Here is a 10,145-nt window from a genome sequence, read left to right on the forward strand (position 1 = left end):
CCTCGGCCTCCCAAAGTGCTGGGATTACAGGCATCAGCCACCTTAAGCCACCATGCCCCAGCCCCTATCTCATTTTGTTTTAATAGTGTTTAATACGTTTGACATCTTCCAACAAGATATGGATGCCTGAAACTCAAACAGGGCAATGAAGAAAAGAAAACTGATTGCTGAGGAAACATAACTAAAAAGGAATATTGCAACTAAATGTAGGGAGCTTATGTTATTAAAGTTTTATCCTCACATACTTAAGTAAGGGTGGTATTTACCAATTCTATTTAACCTAACATTCTTTCTCAATTATGTATCCATCCAGGGAAAGAAAGTAAATGAAAAACTTTTGTCTTTCTAATATTTTTATGATTGTCTCTCCAGGAAATCTATTAAGACTAACCTCAACCAGTCAAATAGCATTCAAATTTCTGTATGTTGTTTCATTGCTTTAACATTTTAAGTTTTTATAAAACTGCCTAATCATAAGACTTCCTCTGGGGATATTTCTTCCAGAGGAGCTTTAAGGTCTTTACATTCTTTAAGAGGGGCAAGATCCTTATACTCTGCTGCTTTTCTTCTGTTACAGTAACTTTCCTGCACAGACCTGTTAACCAGTTCTGATAAAGAAGCCATGTGATGCTGCATAAACAGCATTTACTGTGGGACCCTCTCTTACCTTGCATGGCTTCTCTACAGATAAATGGCATCTCCATAAAATGAGCAAACCAGACATCAGCCTTCTGAGTCACAGGTCACAGCTAGATCCACTTTAAAGTATACCACTCTATCCTTCAAATTATCATCTCCTTCACAGTGATATGTAAAGTAATTAAACCCCAGGTGGCCCTTTAAACAAAGAGCAAACCTGGCTTCTTAATAAAGTGATGCCACTTTTAGACTCCACTGGATACACACCCTTCTGTTACATCTAACAGAGAAATAAGTTGTCTTGTATAAGCCCCAAGGGTTTTGAATAAAGCACCAGGAATCTATATCCAAAAACAACTACTATCATTTTTTAGTAGAAGTCTCAAAACTTTTAACTATTTTATACTTGGTTTCTTTTATGTACTTTGAACATTTACTTCATTTTGGAGAGTACACTGGAGAGTTGCATTGCTTCCAGTGGGACAGTCTACGGATGCTTTCATTTTTTGTTGTTGTTGTTGTTGTTGTTTTGTTTTGTTTTTTTTTCATTTTTGAGACAGTCTTGCACTGTCGCCCAGGCTGGAGTGCAATGGCGCAATCTCAGCTCACTGCAACCTTCGCCTCCGGGGTTCACATGATTCTCCTGCCTCAGCCTCCCGAGTAGCTGGGATTACAGGCGCACGCCACCACACCCAGATAATTTTTTTGTATTTTTAGTAGAGATGGGGTTTCACTATGTTGTTCAGATGGTCTTGAACTCCTGATCTTGTGATCTGCCCATCTTAGCCTCCCAAAGTGGTGGGATTACAGGTGTGAGCCAATGTGACCGGCCAATGACCTATTTTAATGACAATGATTTACATTTGTTTCAAAAGTTTTAAGCCAATTTTATGGTGAACACTCATGGAGCACCAAAATGAATTTTTGCAAGGAATATCCAGCCTGCAAATACTCAGTCGGCTCATTTTTTCAATGGAGGAAGGAAGCCTGGATTCTTAAGTTTCATACAATGCTGCTAATTTGGTGAAGAAGAGGTGAATAAATGAGAGATGCTCTGGAGGCAGAGCAACTAGTACTCGGTGATTAGACAAAGGTGGGGGATCAAGGAGAAGGAGGTATCAGAAATGTTCCCTGGTTCTGCCTCAAACAGCTGTGTGTTGGTGGCTCCATTTCCTGAAATGGGCAAGAGTGAGGGAGACAGGATTCTGAAGCCAAGATAAGATTCTGGTAGGATAAAATTTATTTTTAAATTCAACATGTCTGTGAGAAACCCAAGAGTACATATCAAGTAAGCAGTTAGAATATATGAGCATGGAATTCAAGAGAAAAGTCTCAGCTGCTGCTAAACTTGGGAGGGCGTATGGATAATGTTTAAAAACAAGACAATGGATAATGCCCTTGGGGTATATGGAAAGAGAAAGGAAAGCACAGGGTCAAGCTTTAAGGAGCTCCTGCGCCTGGAAGTCGGATAGGATGAGGACTGGACAAAGAGGACTGAGATTGAGAAGTAGTCTGCTATGGGCACATGAAAGCAAAGGAAAGCACTTCAGGGAGGACATCAATTAGGTCAAGGCAGCTGGGGTCTTGTAAGAGAACTAAAGTGTCCATTGGATTTGCCAGCACAGGTAACTGCTGAGCATGGCCACAACCTCAGTGGTTTGTTTGGGCACTGAAAACCAGATTGAAGTAAGCTGAATATAAATGGAAGGTGACAATGTGGAAATATCTTTATTTTCAATGGGTGATCCTTTTGAAAAATGTTGAAATGGCAAACAAAGAAATGGAGTGGTAGCTTGAGGGGAATGTGAAAATGAAGGGTTTTCTTTTGCTGGAGGTTAGCGGGACAAGAGGAAGCTGAACATGTCTGCACGACAAAGACTGTGATCCTGGATAGAAGGCTGATGAGGACAGTGGGCAGAGCCAAAGTCACAGACAAAGTGAAGGAGGATGCCATCCAGAATACATGTGGAGGGATGTTTGTTTGTTTGTTTTCCATAAGAAGAAAGGTCTACGTTTTTGAAAGAAGAGAGATCACAGGTACAGATATAAGCAGAATTATAAATTTTGTGGTGGAAGGATAAGGGTTCCATATGATGGTACCTGTAAGTGACAAGGACTTCACAGTATGCATGTTGTATAGTCTAATCTCCCTCCTGGCTCTACTCATTCTGTTTCTTTATTTTATCCCACCCTGCTATACATTTTTGTAAGCTGCTTTAAATCCTTTTGGGAACAAGGCAGGATATAAATAAAAATTTTAAATGTGGTACAGAAATGTGTTGAGTCTATTATCCCAAATGCAAAGAGAAAGTTAAATCATGCAGGATCCTACATATTCATCTCTACCAAACTATTTTCTGGATAAAATCTTTTTGGCTTAAATCGGTGAAAGGTAAATTTGTGAGTTGTAAGTATAATAACTTTCAAATGCTTAAATTTCAACCACTGAAACCACATGTATTTTTTTTCTTCTACTATGTTCCAGGCACTATGCTGGTCTAAAATTTCCCTCAAAGCAGAGTGACAAATATCGTATTCTCTAGTACATCCCAGCAGCTTAGTTCTGACATATAACAGGCACTCAATAAATATCTGTAAATACATGAGTTTCTGCCCTTAAGAAATTTCCATACTAATATGTTCTCTTTCACATTAGAATAATGGCTCTCCATAGAGTTAGACAGTACCCTTACGGCATAAGAAAGCTAATTTACACTAGCAAAGCTGGGCCTTCCTAGTCTTATTCTCCTGTCTCAAATACTGGCTTAAAATAGTAAAACAGTAATAATTGTAGTTATAAGAGTAATGTCAATCAGTGATTAGAATGACAAGACATTCAGATAGAAAGGCAATAAAAATAATGGGGGAGTAAACTGTATCATAATGCCCTGAACCGAATATAGACATAGAGTGACGGGTGACTTGGATACAAAATTACCATAGATTTCATGTAGCCATTAACACTTCCTTTTAAAAGTCTGAGTTGGTTACATTTTATTACAATGTAGTAGAGTGACAAGAGATTTGGATACAAAATTACCATCAATTTCCTATAACCATTAACGCCTCCTTTTTAAAGTCTGAGTTGGTTACATATTATCACAATGTAGTAAACCAGAGTTTACACTTTGAATGCAGTAAACAATAACAGAGTCTGGTATTTTACACATGGTAAATGCTTAATAAATAATTTGCTTTTAGAGGTTAGGTCAACATTTACACATGGATTATGGTAACCTTTGACTCAAACACCTGACTTACAAATAATCTATACACCACCAACAACTGCTACTTCCTGGATATCCTGCCACTGAAGCCTTCACCAACCACTGTGGAAGGTTGAGGAAAACTCGCCTAGCACTGTAGCCTTGGCCAGCCAACCACCAAGAAGGCCACTTGTAACCCCACACCTCTCAGCCTTAACTGCTGCACAGAAAGCATTGCCCGATACCAGTATGGGAGCCAATGAGCCTTTAAATCTTGACTCAGAGTGAGGGAATTCAGTAAATTAAGGCATTGGATATATTCAGTAGGCTGGCCTAGAAAGCTACTTATTAGTTATAATTTTGTTACTAATAGGATATGCACTAAGTCACTGATTCAAAATATATTTTAAGCTCCTGGAGGTCAGAGACTATGACTTATTCATTGTATACTCTTGTACCCATAATAATCATTCTGAACAAGCTGGTTACATTTAAGTGAGTGCTTGAGTGAAAGATACAGCCCCTGATTTTCAGTTCCAATCCACAGACTTCCACGCTATAGATTTCTAGTGCCTGTAATAAAATTCAGTATCAGATACAAAAGAAAAAACTGTCTTCTCCTAATAGAAACTCTCATATATAATTTGCTAAAGGTATATCCTAACAATGAAGTTACTTTTATCTCATGTCACTTTAAAAAGGGTTAAACAACTCAGAGAAGTGTTCCTTTCTCCCTTTCTCCTTATACACAGACAGTTTTTGGTGCAATGAGAAACAGGAAGACTTTACAGTCTTTTTTTTAATGCCTTGCTAATTTCATGCTGAAACTTACTGAAACTACACTCTCCTGGTTATGAGGATCCTCTAAACAAGAAATTATCCACAGTGGAGTGGGGTGAAAGTGTGTAAACTTGGTACAATAAGTTCCCAGCAATGCCCACTTAGCTCTTTTTTGTACCCACTCTATATTATTAAACACATTTTTCAGGATTATTAAATAATAATCCCACGATGCATTGTGATGAATATTATAATACTAACAACTGAATTTCAAATTCCCAGGTACTGCCACTATTTGTGCCTGTTATTACATGGTACAGAGAATGTCCTGGTAAGTCCTGATACAAACTACTTATTCTCTTAATATTTGCAACTACTCTCTTATTAAAATGGCCACAATTTTTTAAAGGCAATATTAGATTTACAGTTCAAAGTATGATGACTTCTTTTACTAACTGATAACACTTAGTGCTTAGGATCATTCAGGGGCCACATAACCAAACAGGAAATATACATACTAAAAAATATACATACTAAAAACTGGTGATACAAGTTTCACTTACTTCAATAGTGCTAGTAGCAGGTATTCTTTATTAGAAATGAAAATATTGTTTAACTCACAAGTTTAAATACTGAGGTTACATTAGGGATCAGCTACTAAATGTTTTATTCATTAGTCAACCATTTAACACATTGTCATCGGGTTACTTAGTAATATCTACAGAGACAATTATTTTCTTTGAGCAATAACTAGGATACTTGCATTCAAGGTATAAACTCAAGGTAACTACATTGTAGTAAAATGTAACCAAGCTAAGCTTTGTAAAGTGTTAATGTTAATACTACACAAATCTGTAGTAATTTTGTATCTGAGTCACTCTAAGTCCAAATTTCTTTCAGGGCCTTATCATACAACTTGCTCCCCTATACTTCCAGAGTTCATGATTGGTATATGCCTACATTTCCCAGGTATCTCTAGAATGTTAATTCCCCTGCAGGCTTCATGTCCTGAAGAAAGCATTTTCCCAGGAGCACAAATAGCAAAGCAAAACTGACCAAATAATTGGTCTGTCTCCTCTCCTTAGAAAGGCTTTACACAGTGGAGCTGCACTGGTACATTCCTTTCTTACTGCAGGGAGAGAAGAGTTATTTTTCCACAGTCTCCTAAGTTGAGGGTACAAAGTAAAATAAAGCAAGCATATCGGGAAATAGCCCTGATTATAAATAAAAATATTAAAGTGCTAGTTTCACAAACTATCTTAACTATACATAAAACTGTAAAAATAAAAAACAAATACATGTACTCATCATCCAGTTTTAACACATATTAATGTATTTTCATATTGGCTTCGGCTCTTTCTTTAAAATACAAGAAAAAATAAGTAACAGAGGTGAAGAAGCTCCACTCAGAATTAGTTACTATTTCTAAAGTTAATGTATCTCATTCCCACATTTTTATATTTACTTTTATGTACTTTCATTAGACATACACATATCAATAAATAATGCATGCTATTATGTTGCTTTTAAAGTGTACATAAATGCATCTTACTGTATAAATCCTTTAGCATTTTGCTTTTTTCACCCAGTATTACATACTTGAGATGTATATATGTTGGTAAGTATAGATCTAGCTCATTCATTTTTATGAGAAGATAGTATTGAATTGCATGAATAAACCAGTTATCCATTTCCCTACTAATCTTTACAGTTGGATTGCTCTACTTTATTGCTCTTTTAAAGAACTGCTATAATCATCCTTGTTATATGTTTGCTTAGGGAATTGCCCCAAGTTACTTAAGATCTTGGCTCTACAAAAATTTAGGCTGTGGAAGAAAAAAAATCCTGGAGTGAATGTCAGCCCATCCGAATGCTATTATTGGGTCTAAACCACTCCCTTCCTAACAGGGAGGCCACGTGAACTGAAGAACTGTGTGATGACTCAAAAGAAAAATATTTAAAATGTGATAATTAAGGGAAACATGAGATGATCAATTTGTGGAATTAATAAGACGAAAGCTGATCTTCTCTCTGGACATAATTCATTAACAGCTAAGCGAACCTCTGCCAACAAACCCCAGTCTTTTCCTCATAGGTGTTGAGAAAACTGTAAATTTTCTTCAAATTTAGAAGAAATATACGATAGCTCCAAAAACTACTATCTCACCAATACCAATTTAAATATTTTCCCCTCTACCCACTTGGATCAATCAGTTCAGCTACATGCAGGCAAACATCAAGACATAAGCTATAAGCTAAAGAAAGCACCATCACATATACAGAGGAATAAGAGATAGGGAAAGAAAATTAAATGCAATACTAAAAAGAAACAAGCCAGAAATTGTTGCTATTTTATTGGTGATTACCTAACATTTTCTTAAGGACTGACACCCCACAAAACCGAGTACTTTCTTATTACTGATAACAAAATTGTTTGGGCATCAATGAAGGGTTAAGAGACAAAAATCTGTTAAAATTCTACCAGGAAAATTCATATCCCGCATACACTTGAAATACGTGGTAGATTTAATGCCACCAAGTTATAAAAAGAGCTAAATGATTTAAAAGTCACAAATCCTCACAGCATGCCTCTGAGTGAGAAAGGTACCTCACAGTACCCAAAGCAGGCCTTCTTTTACACAAGCTTAAAAATCACCACTCTGCCTTTCTTCCTAGTTTTTCAACTCATACTTTACCTAGTCTCACATTAATACATAATTGTAGATTTTTACAAGTCAGTCACATTTTTGAGATTATCATTAGTATGGACCCAACAGCTACTGCTTTAAACCCAAATTTTTCATGAAAAGGTAGGAGATACCACCTAATTACAAAAACACTACATCAAGACTCATTGAAGTTCTTAGCATACCCTTTGTGTCTTTAACAGTCAAAGTGCCCAAAGTAAGTGTTTCAAATGACAGCCCAAATTCTGAAAAACTGAAACTTGGAGAGAAGGGATTCCTGTTTATATTATGTACATTTAAAAAATAAATGGCCTGCATAATGCCACTCAAGTTTTCTTCTTTTTCCCAGAATTACCTGTTTGGTATTTCATTTTTCTGGATCATTTTCAAATTTTAACACTGTTAAACAGTTTTGACGTTTTCTTGCTATAATTACGAATTTTAAATCTGCCAATACTGGTCACAGTTTACAAGCTAATAAACTCGAACCAAGTATGGATTCTGTCAGTATTTTTCACATTAAAATATCCTTATGGAATACCAAAATTATTATGGAACAACTTGAAATCATATTTTATAGCTACTTCCTTAAAATATTCAGTTCCCTTCCCCATCACTTAGGAAAAGAGTCAGTTTGGATCATGATGTAGTGGGAGGAATTAATTATAAAAATAGCTAATATGTATTGAATACTTACCATAAAACAGGCACTGTAATAAATATGATACATGAACCATTACAAGAAAAGGTACTGTCATCAGGAAAACATTGTTAACCCCAATTTAGAGACAAAAGAACTGAGGCAGAGAGATTAAATAACTTGCCCAAAGTCAAAGATGTTAATGGATGTGACTCTGGGCATGTTCAGATGCAAAGCCTAGAATCTTAACCACTATGCTTATGTTATTAAGGTTAAAACACTGCAGTTTACTGCAAAAACAAATTTTTCACTGCTCTAAATTATTCATTAACTCAAAGGTCAAGCGGTCACTCCAAATCATATGATAAATGGGGGGAAAATGTGGGACTAATAGGTTTGCTGAAGTTTCGTACCTGCTCAGAATAAACATATCACACAATTTTATTCCGTACAGCCAAATATAAGGGTAACTGGGCAAAGATCTTCATTTGGGTACAGCAGTCAGTTCCTTCTCCATCCTAAACCAGAAAGAAAGCACTGTACTCAGATATGCCACTTCGACAAGAGTGTTTTTCCTCTTCCACCATCAAAGCCCTAAGCAATAGACAGTACGATTCTACCCGCCTGTCTTCAAAGCAGTCCTATTACCCGAGGACCAACACCAGCATCAAGGACCTGTGTTATTTTCCTGGCTTCGCTTCTCAAAATAACTTATCTTCTCCTCTTGATAAATCACTTGATACGCTCAAAGAGTTGCCTAAACTACTAATTTTTCTTATCAAAGCCATTTTCTTTCTCCGTAACCGCCTTTTCAAGCAATCCTTGGTCCACTCTTCAACGCGATTTGCACCCTGTGGTAAGGCCGCCAGGGACACTCAGCAGGGTTCCCGGCCACGGACCGCAGTTTATCAGCTCAGCGACTAGTGTGGGCATTCAACAAATTCTCATGAATGAATAGCTGGAAGGCAGCGTGGGTGGAGGCGGGAAGAGGGGGGGCTGAAGGAATTTCACGCGGCTGAGACCACTGCAGCAGCGGCGCCCAGTCTGGGGAGGGAGAGACTGTGGCAAGTGGGAGAATCTGGGGCCAAGGCAGGGGCCGCCTCGGGTGCTGCTGGACTGGCAGGCACAGTCGATCGCACGCAGAGCTGGGAAGATGCGGGCGCCGTCTCCGCAGGCCCCCGCAGCGCGCTCTCTGGCCTCGACAACAGCCTCTGCCTAGCTCCCTGTCCCCGGCCTTCCGCATACAAGGGGTCGCAGCCAATAAGCCCTCCTTAGCCAATAGCCAACCCGGGACCCGCGCTCGCTCACCTGAAGCTCCACCGGCAGCACCGCGCTCTGCATCCGGCGCGATCCTGGCAACCCCGTGGGTCCGCGGGATCAGCTGATTCATGGAGGGCGGGGCCTCCGGACAGGGCGGGACTGCAGGGCGACTAGAGAAGGTAAACGCGGGCGCGGGGGAGTTTCTTAGAATCCGAGCTCCTGGGAATTGCTCTTGGGAGACTGTCGACGGCGTCTGTTGGGGGACAAAATTACTGAGAATGCGTTAGGCACTGCAGGCTACGTACTTGGGAACACAGCCCCTCCCTTAGGTTAGGGCGGAGCTATCAGTCCTGGGATGTGATTTGACGATGACGTAGAATAGAGTCGTCCAAGCCTAGCTACCCGAGCGCTTCCATGGTAACAGGCGGTGGTGAAAGTGGTTGGGAGCAGCAGTCGTTTGTTACCACCTCAAACTGCAAGGGCCGGAAGTATGCAAGTAAAAAGGCTGAAATATTTTCACACTGCCTTTATGGACCGTACCCTAACGGTGGTCGCTGTTCCCGCCCCCGCGAATGACGTCATCGCCTCGCGGCCCCGTTGTGCCATTGTATCTGCAATGTGTAAACTTACTGGTTAGTTGCAGCCCCGAAAGATGGGGTGGGATAGGAGAAAATGAATTGCCTCTCCAGTGATTCCCGTAGGACTCCCCAATATACAATCAGTAAAATCAGTTTTCTTGTCCCGCGCAGTTTCATAACACTGTTTGTCGCAGCCACAGGTCCCACCCCACCTAGCCTGTACTCCCAAGTCCTCCCATGATTTTATGATTTTCCAGAGCCACCACTCATGTCGCACAGTGGGTGCAAACCTTCTGCTGCTAGGCATTGTGCCATCGCTGGACCTGCAAACCTGCAAATATTTAGACCATCAACG

At 39.4% G+C, this 10,145-nt stretch overlaps 1 protein-coding gene across 3 annotated transcripts in view; it reads right to left on the bottom strand.

Moving 5' to 3' along the window:
- The window catches only part of ALS2 (alsin Rho guanine nucleotide exchange factor ALS2), an 82,631-nt gene extending 73,056 nt beyond the window's left edge, over positions 1 to 9,575 (bottom strand). For 2 of the 3 annotated variants that reach the window (XM_030916803.1, XM_030916801.1), the window contains exon 1: positions 9,261 to 9,575. The gene's annotated coding sequence lies outside the window, so the exon portion shown is untranslated. Of the gene's footprint in view, positions 1 to 8,365; positions 8,471 to 9,260 lie in introns of all 3 variants that reach the window. The other variant, XM_030916802.1, reaches the window with a different exon arrangement.
- Between the last annotated feature and the right edge of the window lie 570 nt (positions 9,576 to 10,145).

Source organism: Rhinopithecus roxellana, chromosome 14 (genome assembly GCF_007565055.1).
Source record: "Rhinopithecus roxellana isolate Shanxi Qingling chromosome 14, ASM756505v1, whole genome shotgun sequence".
Lineage (NCBI taxonomy): Eukaryota > Metazoa > Chordata > Mammalia > Primates > Cercopithecidae > Rhinopithecus > Rhinopithecus roxellana.